This window comes from Bos indicus, chromosome 1 (assembly GCF_029378745.1).
Source record: "Bos indicus isolate NIAB-ARS_2022 breed Sahiwal x Tharparkar chromosome 1, NIAB-ARS_B.indTharparkar_mat_pri_1.0, whole genome shotgun sequence".
In the NCBI taxonomy this organism is placed as follows: Eukaryota; Metazoa; Chordata; class Mammalia; order Artiodactyla; family Bovidae; genus Bos; species Bos indicus.
Genome location: NC_091760.1, coordinates 144,339,843 through 144,353,573, shown reverse-complemented (window position 1 = coordinate 144,353,573; position 13,731 = coordinate 144,339,843). Strand labels below are relative to the sequence as shown.

Below are 13,731 nucleotides of genomic sequence, written 5' to 3'. Positions count from 1 at the left end.
CTGGAATCATCAGCCAGACTTCTTACAAAGCTTGTGTGTGTGTGCGCATGTGTGCACATGTTTGTATGTACATGTATGTCCAATCATGCTCTTTAGAACATGCATGAAAGAGGCGGCTACGTCTTTTTAAACAAGGTAGGTTTGTGTATGCTAAAAGACCCCAAGCAGGTTAAAATCAAGTCCCACAGATAGATGTCATGACACATAAATGTTTTCAGAAACTGCATAAGTGTTCTCATGTGTATGTTGACAAGTTCTGGAAGGATAAAGCACAAACCATTTACAGTGGCGGCTCCCTCCAGAAAAAAAAAGGTGGGATTTGGGATGGAGGAAAGAATGAAATTTTGATTACTTATTAGGTTTGGTTCTGTGTTTAATTTTTACAAGCCACTTCTTTAATTAAAATGTAAATATTAACAAAAAGTTATCTGCTGGTTTATAAAGCTCCAATCTTCTGTCTTTGCAACCATTACAAGGCCTAATCAATTAGGCTGAACCCGAATAAGATTGTGTTTAAGGGAAAAAGCTTGCCCTGCAGGACACCAGCCTCCTCCAGACACAACTTGGCCGGTCAAAGTCTGAGCCCTTTGCGAGTCCCCTCGTGTCTCCTTTAGAACAAAGAGGACCTGTCCCCAAACATGGCCGAGTGGGGGGGCCTCCCACCTTATCTGCCCTTGCAGCCCCTCCCTCTGCACCCCAACCCCCCCACCCCCACCCCAGACTGAGTTCTGAGATCCACGTGGGCCATGGGAGCAGGCAGGGAACGGCATTGTTTCAGCATCAGTACCTAAGAAAGACTAAAGAAAACCTTCTAATCACCTTAAAACTTGTAAGCAAAGCTAATGGAAAACTCGTATGAGCTAAAACCGCAGTAAGCTACGTAGGAGAGATGTTGTGTTTGTTTTACCGTTCATCAGTGGGCGGGGTGGGGGTGCAGAGCCAGTGACCATCATTGTGCCTGGGGCCATGTGGCAGGCGGGGTGCTTCTCATGACCACTCAGGCCCCAGGGCCCGAGAATCCACGCAGCCAAGGTCTGAGCGTGCTCCCGGCTTCCCGCAGGGCTGGGCCAGGACACCATGACCTGCACCAGAGTCCACCAGGGCATGGGAGCAGGAGCGGCAGGGACAGGACCACACACCCCTGCCCTCAGAGCAAAGCAATCATCGTGATCCTGTGTCCTTCTCAAAAAACACAGGTAAGACTCGCTGTTCACAGATGGGAAGAGGATTGAATGATGAGGGGTTTTTTAAGTGCTCAGCTAGGAGCCGACTTGCAGGAAAACAGAGGTAAGAGTGACTGATGAGCCCCCTGCTCCCACCCTTGTCCACCTGCCTCCTCTCTCCACTCATCACACCAGCACACCGTGGTCTGTAACTGCCATTTCTCTGATGACTAAGTCGCACATCTTTTCAGATGTTTATCGTTATTAGACACTCGGGCACCTTTTGAGAGGTGCCGGTTCAAGTCATAAACAGACGATTTGCTTTAACTTTCAGCACTGATGAGTACCAGCTTATTGTGGTGGGGGGGTGGGGGCGGGGGGTGCTGTATCTTTCCTGTTTCTAAAAACTGTTCCGTTGTATGCAGGTAACTGAACGTCGTTTCTTCTTGTAAATGCTGAGTTAATCTTGTTGGGTGCTTGGTTATCAGTCTGATCTGGGAATTGTCCAGTAGCTGAAGAGCACTGAGTCTCTGACTGGCTGCTCCTCTTCCCGCTCCTGTTCCCAGCCCTCAATGGCTACAGAACTTGAGGCCCCGTACCCAGAAACAGGGAGACCAAACTGACTTCCATCTCTGACCTCCCCAGTTCTGTCCTTCCGGGAAAGGCCTGGCTGATGACGGGTGCCGTTGGCCACTCTCCCCCAGAAACAAAGCAGTGCTGACGACACATGGCTGCCGTGCACAGAGCAATGTGCTTCGCTGATCAGAAAGCTCTTGGTGCCCCCCACAGCCCTGCTGGACTCCTTTAGGAAAATCAACCAGCAATGCGTTAAGGCCCAACTGTGCCCACTCCGTCCCTTCAGTGTCACTGAGGCTGGGCCAGCGAGCCTGGCTCTCCAAGCAAGGAACTTCTGTGTCTGCCAATGGAGCCAGGTCCAGAGGACTGGGGTGGGACCCTGTCTGGCTGGGACTGCTCCAGGGGACAGAAATAAACACACGCACACACACAACCACACATGTGCGCACACACGCGGCTAAAGCATCAGGCACCTCCCTCTCTGGACTCACCGAGGCCCAGGGTCAGCAGGGTCAGCGGGAGAATCGTCCTCGGAGGTTTCTAACTTCAAGGCCTGAAAGTGAAAGACACAACACAGGGGAGTCAGGCAGGATTAGAAAAACGCCAGCGAACGAACTACATGCTGTTACCCTGAAATCAAAAAAGTGCACGTCAGGGAGGCGGACGGTTATGAATGAACTGATTTCCTGATGAACTGAACCATCCGCTAACTGAGGCAAACACCAGGGACACAGCCTCGCGGGGCCTTTCCGAGAGCTGCTACTATCCTCTGCCTTCTAAGGAGGCCTGACAGATGGCCCATAAATGAACATACCCAGAGAGAGGCAGAGCGCACACCCCAGGAAGGGCTGCAAAGCAATTTCAACCTCCGTGGGGGGCTGGCAGGAGCAGCGGAAGGTGGGCTGCCTCCTGCCTCGGAAGAGGAGCAGAACAGCCTTCAGGTCTCTGGCCTCTGGGCGATGAGGCTCCAGCTCCCAGGACAATGACCGTGCTGACCTCAGCAGCTCTAACCTTCCTCCAAACCCACTAACCCTGCAGACGGGCTAGTCTCCAGGTCAGCCCAGCCCTCCTCCAGTACGGCTTAGCTTGTGATCAAGGAAGCCAAAACCAGGCCTACTGGCTAAGTTTAGTCCTTGTTTTTTTGTGTTTGTTTTAAACTACAGGTAAGGGTCACCATTTAAATCATTGTGCTGTGTCCAGCTTGGTGGCCTGAAGAGCATTCACACCGTTGGGCTGCTCTCAGCACCATCCATTCACAGACCTTGTCCATCTTCCCACACTGAACCTCGGCCCCATCACTCGCTCACTGCCCTCCCCCTCCCCAGCCTCTGGCCCTGCCATCCTGCCTGCAGTCCCTGGGACTTGACTCCTCTAGGGACCTCACGTAAGTGGATCACTCCAGTGTTTGTCCTTCCGTGTCTGACTTATGTCATGGAGCATCCTGTCCTCAAGGTTCACTCATGTTGTAGCATGTGTCAGATTTTGTTTTATGCTAAGTTGCTTTAGTCGTGTCCGACTCTTTGCGGCCCCAAGGACAGTAGCCCTCCAGGCTCCTCTGTCCATCGGATTCTCCAGGCAAGAATACTGCAGTGGCATAGTTTTCTTCTGCTTGGGATTTGTGGATCTCTTGAAAATCAGTTTTCATCAAATTTGCAAAATTTTAGCCATTTTTTTCCAAATATTTTTCATCATACATCCTTTTCAATTTCCTATTTTTATCCTTCTTTATGGTTACACTGATGATGTTTTTTTTTTTTTTTTTTCCTGCCTCTTTCCTATGTTTCATTTTAGAAAGTTTCTGGTGCTATGTCTTCAAGAATACTGATCTTGTGTCTGCAGTGTCTGACCCACTATGAACCCACCCAGTGCAGGGCTTTCCTCTCGAGGAGACTTGGGTCTTTTTTTACACCATTCATTTTCTCCTCATCTTGTGCATAGTTTCTCTGTGTCACTGAACACATGGGCCATATTTATAACAGACATTTTTAACATCCTTCTATCCTGATTCTACCATCTGGATAGCGTGGATCCACCTGGATCTGTTTCTAATTGATTTTTCTCAACTTCTGGGTTACATTTTCCCACCTATTTGCACGACGAATACTTTCTGCCTGGTTACTAGACACTGTGAACGTGGCGTGTTGGGGGCTGAGTTTGCTGTCATCCCTCAAATATTGTCAGCCTCATTAGTGGATGTCGTTAACTTACTCAGGAGTTGTTCAACTCTCTCCAGGCTTCCTTCAAGGCTTTGTGTCTATGGGTCCTGAGCAGGCTCACGTCTGGGGAGGAGACTACGGCCTTTGAGGACCCTGCTCGATGCCCTTTGAACTGTGAGGTCTTTCCACCTGGCTGCTGAGTATGCGACTTCACTCACAGCCCATGTGAACTGAGGAAACAGTGATACCCACACTCTTCCAGGTCCCCTGACCTTGGGGGCATCCCCCACACATGCGATGGTCAACACAGTCTAAGCGCGGGATGGGGGTTCTCAGCTTCCTAGAGCTCCTGATTCATGCACTCCTATCCTCTCCAGCATTTCCCCCACAGATTCCAGCCTCCCTGGAGCCCGGGTCGCCAGGCTCCGCCTCCACCACCCTCCCGGTGCTCAGCTGGCAGCTGCAGGGGATGAGCTGAAGGGGGCGCCCCTCCTGTGGGGTCACTGTCCAGCACTCCTGCCGTGAGGTGTTTGACATTACAACCTTACATGCTTCTGTTTGGTTTTTCCTGCTGTTCAACACAGGATGTAAGATCTGGTCCAGGTCACCCCATCATGGCTAGAGGGGATGTTGGGATCCCGCATTTGCATTCCATTTCTCACTCATCCAAGTGGGCACCACTGCATTTAGTTGAGAGGCGCTGACCATATCGGAGGCAGAGGCTGCAGCCGTATAGAACGGTGACGCTCACGACGTCTGGAGAGATGACTGGCGACTCTCCTGCACCCAGGCGGATGGAGGGGTGGTCCAGGTGGGTGACAGCACAGGCAGGAGGGTGCGGTCAGAACCAGCGGCAGGGGGCAGGACCTCCCCACTCACTGTTCCTGCTCGAGAGCATCACTGGCACTCAGGTACTGGCCGTACAGCCTCGTCAGAGCTCTCTCTACCTTCTAGTACAAGCCCCTAGTCAAATGAGTTATTTGCATATTTTCTCTCATCTAGTGGGTTGTCTTTTCACTTTCTTGATGGCGTTCTTTGAAGCACAAAGACTTTTAATTTTGATGTTAAAAGCCAGAGAAAAAGTCAGATCATCTGCAAAGAAGAGATAGCCTGACAACGGTTTGTTAGCAAACAAAGGATGCCAGAGGCCAGCACACAATGTCGTACTGAAAGGACCCAACAGCCAACCTGGATTCTACAATCAGCAAGCCCATCTCCAGAGCAGCAGGGAAACCCAAACAAAAGTGGGGAAAGCTTGCCACCTCAGAACCTGATGAAAGGCATTTCTAACGCATGTACACTTGAACAGGAACAAGTGAGCTCAGATGGAATGTCAGAGATGCAAAAAGAATAAAGAGCAAAGAAAGAGGCAGGTATGTCTACAAATCTAAATAAGACTAATACTGAGGCTACGGCGGCAAAGACTAGTGGGTTAAAAAAGTTAAGTATACAATAACACTCGGAAGAGGTAGTGGGGTGATCTCAGGTCCTTGGGTTACCCCCAAGAGTAAAGTACAAGTTAGTTTTAGACATTTGATAAGTTAGAATGTTGTAATTTCTGGAAAACCATCAAAGGTGCAGAAAAAGTCTATAACTTCCTGGTGGTAGAGGTAAAAAAAAAAAAAACAACGGATCAATAACCAACTCAAAAAAAAGGAGAAGGAAAGAAAAAAGAAACACCGCACAGATAAAATAGTAAAGTATAAGATGGTGGATTTAAACTCACATCCATCTGTAATTACATTTACAACGGCTCTGGTTAAAAAATTCTTAACTGTCAGAATTTTTAAAAAAAGAATATCAAACTTCAATTTAAAATACCATGTTAAAAAAACTACTTTAATTATATTGGGTTGGCCAGAAAGTTTGTTTGGGTTTTTCCATAAGATGTTACAGAAAAACCCAAATGAACTTTCTGGCTGACCCAACATGTATGTGTTTACAAGGTACATCTAAGACTTAAAAATAAAAAAGAGTTAAAAATAAAAGAACAGAAGGAGTACACAAGACAAATACGACCCAGAGGCTCAGCCACACGAATCTCAGACCAAGCCGACTTGCTGGCAAGATGCACTGGTGGGGACAGACGATCACTCCATGTGACACACACGTCAGGCGTGAAGAAGATGCCACGGTTTTAACCTGTGTCACTAACACAGCCCCAAACACACAAAACAAAATGAGAGAAATGCAAGAATCAGTAGGCAAATCCACGGTGATGACTGAAGATTCTAACAGACCCACTCTCTGTATTTGGTAAAATAGATAAAATAAATGACTGAAGATACAAGAGTTGGCAAACATGTTCTGGAAAGGGCCAAAGAGTAAATATTTTAGATTTTTCAGGGCAAATGGTCTCTATTGAAGCTACTCAACCAAGTCATGGTGCAAAAACAGCCACAGCAACACATAAACCAAGGGAGTGGATGTGATCCCGTAAGCATTTATCTCTAGGGGCTGCCCTGTAAGTCCAGTACTTGAGGCTCTGTGCTTCCACTGCAGAGGCCGCAGGCTTGATTCCTGGTAATTAGGGAACCATGATCCCACATGCCATGTGGCATGACCAAAAAATAAAAGTTAAAGCAAAAAAAAAAGAATTTATTTCTAGAAATAGGTGGCAAGCCAGATTAAGCCTACGGGCTATACTTTTGCAAAGACCTAATATAGGAGGTTTAAACAACACAATTAATGAACCTACCAAAACTAATCTCACCAATCACAGAATACAGTCTTTTCAAAGATGCACAGAGCATTTCTAAAATGTGACCATAATGCTAGCCATAAAACAGGTCTTAACAAATTTCAAAAGACAGGCATCAATCAGAGTATATTCTTTGACCAAAATTTACTGATGCAAAAGAAAAAGGTAACAAAAAAGACACTGGGGGAAATTCTCATACACTTAGACAGTCCATCAACAGAAGAATGGATAAAGAAGATGCGGTGCCAATACACGATGGGATCTCAGCCACAAAAAGGAACAGAACTGTACAACCTGCAGAGATGTAGATGGACCTAGAGACCGTCAGAGTGAAGGAAGTCAGAAAGAGAAAAACACTGTTAACGTATCACTTCTGGAATTTAGAAAAACGATACTGATGAACTTTTTTGCAAAGCAGAAATAGAGATGACGATGCAGAGAATGGTTGCATATGGATGTATGGATACCAAGGAAGGAAAGAGAGTGTGGGGTGAACTGGGAGACTGGGATTGATGCACATACACTATTGATATTATGTATAAAACAGATAACTAATGAGAGCCTACTGTTAAGCACTGGGAACTCTACTCAGTGCTCTGTGGTGACCTAAATTGGAAGGAAACCCAAAAAAGGGGATATATGGAATGAGGTTCGTGACATTGTACAGGAGACAGTGATCAAGACCATCCCCATGGAAAAGAAATGCAAAAAAGCAAAATGGCTGTCTGGGGAGCCTTACAAATAGCTGCAAAAAAAAAAAAGAGAAGTGAAAAGCAAAGGAGAAAAGGAAAGATATAAGCATCTGAATGCAGAGTTCCAAGAACAGCAAGAAGAGATAAGAAAGCCTTCTTCAGAGATCAATGCAAAGAAATAGAGGAAAACAACAGAATGGGAAAGACTAGAGATCTCTTCAAGAAAATCAGAGATACCAAAGGAACATTTCATGCAAAGATGGGTTCGACAAAGGACAGAAATGGTAGGGACCTAACAGAAGCAGAAGACATTAAGAAGAACTGTACAAAAAAGATCTTCACGACCCAGATAATCACGATGGTGTGATCACTGACCTAGAGCCAGACATCCGGGAATGTGAAGTCAAGTGGGCCTTAGAAAGCATCACTACAAACAAAGCTAGTGGAGGTGATGGAATGCCAGTTGAGCTATTCCAAATCCTGAAAGATGATGCTGTGAAAGTGCTGCACTCAATATGCCAGCAAATTTGGAAAACTCAGCAGTGGCCACAGGACTGGAAAAGGTCAGTTTTCATTCCAATCCCAAAGAAAGGCAATGCCAAAGAACGCTCAAACTACTGCACAACTGCACTTATCTCACACGCTAGTAAAGTAATGCTCAAAATTTTCCAAGCCAGGCTTCAGCAATACGTGAACTGTGAACTTCCTGATGTTCAAGCTGGTTTTAGAAAAGGCAGAGGAACCAGAGATCAAATTGCCAACATCCGCTGGATCATGGAAAAAGCAAGAGAGTTCCAGAAAAACATCTATTTCTGCTTTATTGACTATGCCAAAGCCTTTGACTGTGTGGATCACAATAAACTGTGGGAAATTCTGAAAGAGATGGGAATACCAGACCACCTGACCTGCCTCTTGAGAAACCTGTATGCAGGTCAGGAAGCAACAGTTAGAACTGGACATGGAACAGACTGGTTCCAAATAGGGAAAGGAGTACGTCAAGGCTGCATATTGTCACCCTGCTTATTTAACTTATATGCAGAGTACATCATGAGAAACGCTGGACTGGAAGAAACACAAGCTGGAATCAAGATTGCCGGGAGAAATATCAATAACCTCAGATATGCAGATGACAACACCCTTACAGCAGAAAGTGAAGAGGAACTAAAAAGCCTCTTGATGAAAGTGAAAGAGGAGAGTGAAAAAGTTGGCTTAAAGCTCAACATTCAGAAAACGAAGATCATGGCATCTGGTCCCATCACTTCATGGGAAATAGATGGGGAAACAGTGGAAACAATGTCAGACTTTATTTTTCTGGGCTCCAAAATCACTGCAGATGGTGACTGCAGCCATGAAATTAAAAGACGCTTACTCCTTGGAAGGAAAGTTATGACCAACCTAGATAGCATATTCAAAAGCAGAGACATTACTTTGCCAACAAAGGTCCGTCTACTCAAGGCTATGGTTTTTCCTGTGGTCATGTATGGATGTGAGAGTTGGACTGTGAAGAAGGCTGAGCGCTGAAGAATTGATGCTTTTGAACTGAGGTGTTGGAGAAGACTCTTGAGAGTCCCTTGGACTGCAAGGAGATCCAACCAGTCCATTCTGAAGGAGATCAGCCCTGGGATTTCTTTGGAAGGAATGATGCTAAAGCTGAAACTCCAGTACTTTGGCCACCTCATGCGAAGAGTTGACTCATTGGAAAAGACTCTGATGCTGGGAGGGATTGGGGGCAGGAGGAGAAGGGGACGACAGAGGATGAGATGGCTGGATGGCATCACTGACTCGATGGACGTGAGTCTCAGTGAACTCTGGGAGTTGGTGTTGGACAGGGAGGCCTGGCGTGCTGCGATTCATGGGGTCGCAGAGAGTCAGACATGACTGAGCGACTGATCTGATCTGATAACTTGTTCATTCTGCTGTACAGCAGAAACTAATACAACATTGTAAAGCAACTGTACTCCAACAAAAATTAATTTTTAAAAAGTTATTAATTAAAAAATCAATTAAGATACTATATTAGACAAATCTATTGAATCAAATAGTAGCGAAACATGTCATTTTGCAACTTTAGGCTGCAGCTAAAAGTTCTTAAAGGGATCAAAGGTTATACTTTAGGGGAGAAATTTTCAGAAGGCTGAAAACAGATGACATAAAACATGTTAGAAAAACAAAGTAAATTAAGAGGAAGGCAGGAAATAACTTAGAAAGCAGAAATTAATGAAATGAAAAACATGCAAAAACCCACAAAAGTGGGTCTTTGAAAGGATGAGTAAAATTGGCTGTGTTTTAGCAAGAGAATCAGGACACAGTGAGAGCCTGTGTGGACAGCGTCAGGATGGAGAGGCGGGCGCAAGCAGACACTGCGGGATCTTTCCAGAGGGAATCGGGAGCCGCTTCTGAGCAGCTCCGGATGTGCAAACACAGCTAATGGGACAGATTCCTAGGAACAACAGCTGACCACCAAATCCTGAAGGAGGTACAGAAAACCGAAAGTGCAGCATAATCCTTAAACCCCTGAAGCATTAGTCACAAGCCACCCCAGGAACCCTGGACACCAGGGCCCCTGCCTGTGCCCTCGCCTCGGGGGACTGCCACCCTCGCAGATGCCCGGCACCCGCGGGCAGGCCTGGTTGGAGCCTTCTCAAATTGGCTTGTGTGAGAAACAGGCAGCCACAAGTGGAGAAGACATTTAATTGAAAGCGTTTACTCGAGAACCAAGTGTGAACTCAGAGAGGCAACCTGAGTGCACTGGAGACAGAGCGGTCTGTGCGTGAGCGTGGTGTCCGGACACTGGAAGCTCCTGCCTGGGTCTGAGCCCCACCCCATGGGGCCCCTCTGCAGGGGTGCCGGGGGACACTGTCCAGACCCCAGTCCCGCTTCCACGCCTAGAACTGGGTCAGGACAAATCCTTGATCTGAAGACCAGAGCTCCCATTCCAACAAGGTCTCTGGGGCTGAAGGTTATGTTTGTGAAGGCATCACAGAGCATCATTGTTAGCCAACTGTTAAGGGGCACAGGGGAGCTAGGGGAGGGACAAAAGAGTTAAAATGTACAATAAGCAGCTGCTGCCGATCCAGGCCAGGCCAGCACTCAAGGTCAGCCCTGGATGACCCAGAGCTCAGCCCAGGCACAGGTATGTGTGTGTCACACACACACACACACACAGAGCCATAAATGAAACTGCTGAGACAGGGAGATAATCCCTTCTGAGCCCACTAGAGTCCCTGAGAACAAAGCAGGACAGGCCCAGTTCACCCAAAACCAGAAACTGAACCCATGGCATAGATAGCTCAGTTGGTAAAGAATCCTGCAATGCAGGAAACCCCGGTTTGATTCCGGGTCGGGAAGATCCACCGGGGAAGGGATAGGCTACCCACTCCAGTATTCTTGGGCTTCCCTTGTGGCTCAGAGACTGAACTCACAGCATAAACAGTTGGGGTCCCTGCAGAGCCCCCGCTTGGTCTCCCCAAGACTCACAAACACAGCTTCATGCCCTGAGGAGCAGCCTCGGAGCCACACAAGGATGGATGGGCGAGGCGCCCTGCCCGCACTGGGTGCACAGCCGGCAGTTGCCTCCCTGGGGCAGGCCGCCAGCACTTCTGATGCCCTCGGGGGTGCTTTAGAGGAAAACAAAGCTCCTTGTGATGTGCTGAGCCATGAAAAGATCCAGCACCAGGGTGAGGGGGGTTGTCAAGCTGGCACGGAAGCCAGCACTTCTGAGATGGACAGACCAGCACCCGGGCTGCCCACAGCCTGGTGGGCAGCGGCCTCTCCCATGTTCCAGAAAAGGGCCGAACACAGCAGGATGTGGCTTCTGCAGAAACAGGACCCACCAGCCTCTTGCTTGGCATCTGAGGGGCAGAGGGGAGAAGCATCGGGTGAGGGATGGTTGGGACCCTTGTCAGCCACCCAAGGACGCGTGCGCTGCTTTGGGGATGAGCTGGCATGGGGCTCAGCTGTGTCCATCTCTGTACCCCCTGCACGGCTCATGGCCCTGGGTCTCCTGTCCACATGCTGTCATCCCTGGCAGCCCTGCCAGGACTCACCATCACCCCTCATGAGGCATCGCTGCTCTGACACACACGTGGTGCCTCACGTGTGACACCACCTTACAAACCGTCTTCACACGTGATATTTTCTAACCCTCATGAGCCCCTGGGGAGCAATGAGGAGCAGAGGGCCACCCCTAAGAAGTGTGAAGTCACCAGCTGGGGCCACTTAGGCCTGTGGCCCATCCCACGCCTCCACGGGGAAAATCAGTCTACCTGCTGCCAATCTGCATTGTGTGTGCGCGTGTTTGTGTGTTAGCTGCTCAGTCATGTCCAACTCTTTGCGACCCCATGAACTGTTCCCTCCAGGCTCCTCTGCCCATGGGATTCTCCAGGCAAGAATACTGGAGTAGGTTGCTATTCCCTTCTCCAGGGGATCTTCCTGACCCAGGGACTGAGCCTGGGTCTCCTGCAGTGCAGGCAGATTCTTCACCGTCTGAGCCCCCAGGGAAGCCCCGACTCGCGCTGCGGACGCACAGGGGACAGTGTGGGTTGCAATGCTACCGAGGTTCATTGTAGAGCAGGGACAAAGCCTCTGCTTGCTGGATTTCAAAACCAGAAATAAAGCAGAAACAAAAGACTACCAGGCACCCAGAATGGTGTTATTCTCTCCATCATCACTGGTGAGTGTGGAGACAGGTGTGGTCTCTTCACGGTAAGTCTGCTATGTGGGTCTGCAGTGTTGGGACGGGCAGGATGCGCTCAGCGAGCCACCCAGGGGAGCATGGTGCCCACAGGACTCACCACAGGGAACGGAAAAAGCTCCAGGGCTGGCTGCTGACCTCACTGTCCACACCACAGGGCCAAGTGCAGCCCTGTGGTCTCTACCCAGGGACGGGGCAGGCAGATGGTGAAGGTCAGCAGTGGGACGCGAAGTGAGGAAAGCAGCCCATAAAGACAGCCTGCATGATGTGGTATGTGTGCTTGTGTATGTGCGTGTGTGTGTGTGTGTGCACACGTGTGAGCCTCTGAGTGCATGTGTGTGCATCCTAGCTGGGTCTCGGGCTGGGGAAGGTGTCCTGGCACACTGACAGCTGGAGGATGAGCAAGAACCCACCAGGCAAAGGTCCAGGGCGCAGTCTCGGGGGAGAAGCCGAGCCCGGGTGTTGAGGGGACAGTGAGGACCAAGCAGAGGGGATGGCATCCTCTGAGCGTCACCACTGTCAGCAGCGGCTAGAGCGGGCAAGGACGGGAACAGAACTGGGCTCACTGAGACAGAACCTCAATGGCCACAGGGAAGGGATCTGATGGGAGGGGGACTGGAGGCGGTCTTGGATGAGGCAGGGGGCAATGAGAAACATGGAGGAGGGGGTCGTGGGTGGGGCAGGGCCTGGCCTGGACACGTCACCCCAAGAGGCATGTTCACGGGTAAGGGAGAAACGGACAGGAGAGGACTGCTCAGGTTGGGGTGCCTGGTCCAGGGATGCACCAGCAGGGGACCCTGTGGGCCCAGGGTTTAGGAAGCAGAGCTGAGAGGACAGTGAGCTGGGGTCACGGCCTCACAGGTAATTAAAACACAAGGGGGTCTAAGGCCCACAGTGGACATGAACTCGGGCAGACCCCGCCCCACCAGACAACAACATTCCAAGTGCCTGACGGTCTTTCCATTCATGTTTAATTTCTATTAATAGCTTTGAAATCTGACATGTAACATGTACTAACCCCCTTTAAAAGATCATGCTCTTTCACCTTTACTGGTATATGCCAGCACTGCAAGATGTATGGCAGTTTTCAGCTACCAATAACGTCTGGATGGTCTGCCTGTTCTAAAACCACAGACACCACCTCCATCACATGGACAACAGAGAAGTCAATGGGAAGTTAAGTTCATTGAGGACAAAATCAGAGTCACGTTTTGCAACTGTGTCCCAAACTGAATAAAGTGCTTAACGGAGATGTGTAGGGAGCGAGGGCCTCCAACGTTCCGCATCCTGGACACTGCTCTTGTCCCTGGCGAGGCAGTCCTAGGCCAGGACAAAACCCCCCAGGTTAGCTGAGTCCCTCAGGGCTGCTCACACCATAGCATTCCTTAACTCCCACAATTGCTTTCTTCACCAGGATTTGTGTAGGTATACCCTGGCAATCTCTTCAAGCTCTGAGTTCTGTTTAGGGGATCGAGTTTGTCAATGACACCTTCAGAAGTCCCCTCTTATGAGTCCAGGAAATAAATCTATAATGGTTTATTTCTAGATCAGCCCCACTCCTGGGCTCCTGGGAGAAGCAGAGCCCCTCCAGGGAGACAAAGTCTCCTGAACACAAGATCACAGCCCGGGGTACAAAGCACATGAGAACTGGGCTTCAGGGCGTGAGAGGCAGCATAGCAAAATGCTCAAGAAATTTAGACTTTGGTATTATTTTGTGTGTTTTTATTATGTTGGCATTATTCTTTGCAGT

At 48.9% G+C, this 13,731-nt stretch overlaps 1 protein-coding gene across 2 annotated transcripts in view; it reads right to left on the bottom strand.

The window, feature by feature from the left end:
• The window catches only part of AGPAT3 (1-acylglycerol-3-phosphate O-acyltransferase 3), an 89,218-nt gene that overhangs the window by 62,302 nt on the left and 13,185 nt on the right, over positions 1-13,731 (bottom strand). For both annotated transcript variants that reach the window (XM_070795628.1, XM_070795632.1), the window contains exon 2: positions 2,231-2,292. The gene's annotated coding sequence lies outside the window, so the exon portion shown is untranslated. The remainder of the gene's footprint in view (positions 1-2,230; positions 2,293-13,731) is intronic.